At 45.7% G+C, this 2,599-nt stretch overlaps 1 protein-coding gene across 9 annotated transcripts in view; it reads right to left on the bottom strand.

The window, feature by feature from the left end:
* Positions 1–2,599, bottom strand: part of UPF2 (UPF2, regulator of nonsense mediated mRNA decay) — a 126,833-nt gene that overhangs the window by 114,698 nt on the left and 9,536 nt on the right. For 4 of the 9 annotated variants that reach the window (XM_006022145.3, XM_025202322.1, XM_025202320.1 and 1 more), the window contains exons 1-2: positions 2,101–2,527; positions 314–389 (exon numbers count right to left, since the gene is read on the bottom strand). The exons of 2 other annotated variants lie outside the window; for them this stretch is intronic. The gene's annotated coding sequence lies outside the window, so the exon portion shown is untranslated. Of the gene's footprint in view, positions 1–313; positions 390–2,100; positions 2,529–2,599 lie in introns of those variants that run through there. 3 more of the 9 variants (XM_025202318.1, XM_006022144.3, XM_025202319.1) reach the window with 2 other exon arrangements.

The raw sequence follows: 2,599 nt of genomic DNA, 5'->3' as shown, positions 1-2,599 counted from the left end.
AAAGAGTGTACATTTGAAAAATCACCCCACCTTAAAGCAAATCCTCATTACTGATTATTTCCATTTTCTCCTAACATGAAAAGTCTTTGATAATCCTTCCTACTCAGAAGATAGATTGAATACTATATGAACATAGGGAATTTGGGATATTTTGTAGATATTTGACTGTTTCTCATGAAGAGTTTTTTTAAAAGATAGTCTAGCTACAGAACAAAAAATTCAAAGAAAGTAGCTGTGTAAACTGTCCAAATCTGTGTCCCTTATATGTAAAAGTAGGTCAATTACCATGAAAAATCAATACTTGATCACTTACTGTTTGCAAAGTTCTCACTCTCTGCCAACTGTTTGGAAAAGGTGGTTGTTTTGTTGAGACTTGTATTCAAGGGAAACTGGACAAAGACAAATTAATTTCACACATGTCACTGCAACTACCAACGGATACCAACTCTGGGCCCTACTGAACTGACCAAAATGACCAATGGTTAACTACAACTGAAAAGCTCCACAGCTCACTGCCTGCCAATTGCCCTGCTCAGGCAGCCAATATTATGTTATTTTTACTTTTTATTTTATCCTGCATCATTTTAAAATAGCTTTAGTATGAAATTAGTACGTTTAAAAACTTCATACTAGAGGCCAGATGTGCAAATGGATCTGGGATGGATTCTAGGAAGGCACTTTTTTAATCCAATTATAAGATCTGGTCCTCCAAATATTTTGCTGCAAACTCAACGTTAAGAGTTCAGCAGACTAAGCTCACAGAAGGGACATCATGAAGGCCACATTCATCCTAGAGCTCCCTCAGTTTGTTTTAACAGTTCGAATGGGGGCCTTCCTACATTTTCGGGTCATTTGAGCACCCCATTGATAAGATCAGAGTTCATTTTAATACTAACAGAAATCTTTCAGAAAATACAGGAAACAGCTATTAATTTAAAACAACCTTTATCAAAACGTTATAATTATAGCAAAAAGATGTTTGAAAAGAATACATTTAGAGCTCAGGTTAAAAGCAAACAGCTGAAAGACATAAAAATTAAGAAGTTATTAAAAAAAGGAACTTAAGCTTTAAAAAAAAAAAAAAAAAGTATAAACTACAAGCATGGACATTTGCTAAATAACTGCTCCCAGCATGACCCTTCTGGCTCGCATCAGATGCAGGGAAACTCAAGACTGTCTAACAAAGTGATCTCTGATATTAGCAGTTTTGTGACCAATATATTCAGGCTGATATTCAGAAATCTGATCCCTGGTCCACTGAACTGGATGTATGAATGTAACAGAGGGGATAACTCAGGATGTGGTGGACCAGGTAAGGACTACTTATTATTACTCATGACAAGGAAAACAACTGGAATAGTGATACATAGTTTTACCCTGATGACAAAGGTAACAAAGAAATGCATCCAGATGCTAGTGCATGCATGTCTACCGAGAAGGGACTGACAGTTAGACACATGCATGTGCTAAAACCAAACAGCGCTAAGAAGCCACAGCTCAGGCAACCAACATGATGTTGTTTTTACTTTTTATTGCATCGGGCATCATTTTAGTTTATCAGCTCAGAGTTGGATGGTAGAAACAAGAGAACGGGCCGATAAGGAGGCCAGAATTCAAGGACTCATCACGGCAAATAAAACACCTTCTAGGTCCCTCCCTTGTAAACATTTGCTTCGTTTCGAACGCCATCACACAACGCTCTAATGTTTTTCACTAATGCATTTTCCATCCCAACTCAATCTTAGGCTGGTCTCCGGAATACGTTTGTTTCCCACGTTTTAATTCTTCACGACAACTTTGACGTGCAAACACGTTCTGTAGCTTCGTTCGCTGCAAAGCAGGTGACAGAAACGGTCTGCGTGAGGCCACCTGTCGAGTAGGAGAGGCTCGGCATCCAGCCCCGCCCCTCCCCAACACCGTCTGGCAGGCCCGGGGAAGCAGCAATTCAAATATACGCTAGTCCCGTCTACCCTGGAGAAGCCCAAAGGGTCATATTGGCTGCTCGAGCTACGGTTTCTTAGCACGCGTTGGCCTTGTAAACTGTCGGCCCGCTGTCCTCAGCAGACGCGCGCGTGCTCCTGCATGCGATCTACATCACACCTGGGCGCGAGTCGCCGAGACCTTTGGCATCAGGCGCAGGCGTGCACCCGACGGCCTGCGAGGTCCCTTCCAGCCCCCGACAACTATCGATACTATCGCGCACGGGGGAAAGCAGACGTCCTCGTGGCAAGACGCCCCCTTCTGCGAAACGAGCCGAGCCGCCGGTTTCGCAGGACGACGCTGCTAATGCCCGTCAGCCCCCGACGAAAGCGTCGACACAAGAGGAGCCGGCTGCCTGCGACACGCCTGCTGCTTTCCCCCTCTGACCCCTCCCGAGGAAAGCGAGGGGAGCTTTCCCCCAACCCTTCCTGCGGGGCTCGAGGAAGTTTCGCGTGGGTCGTGCAGAACTTCCCACGACGAGGGAGCCAGGGCCGGGGCGCTCAAAACTGGTGCCTGGATCCCCCCTGGCTGTACTGGGAGATAGAGATCTCCCACCCCGCCCCCAACCCCGGGCGCAGACGCGGAACTGAGGCGGCCGCGGGAAACCCCGGGCCGCGCC

This window comes from Alligator sinensis, unplaced genomic scaffold (assembly GCF_000455745.1).
Source record: "Alligator sinensis unplaced genomic scaffold, ASM45574v1 scaffold1216_1, whole genome shotgun sequence".
Classification (NCBI taxonomy): domain Eukaryota; kingdom Metazoa; phylum Chordata; order Crocodylia; family Alligatoridae; genus Alligator; species Alligator sinensis.
This window is presented reverse-complemented; position numbering and strand designations above follow the sequence as displayed.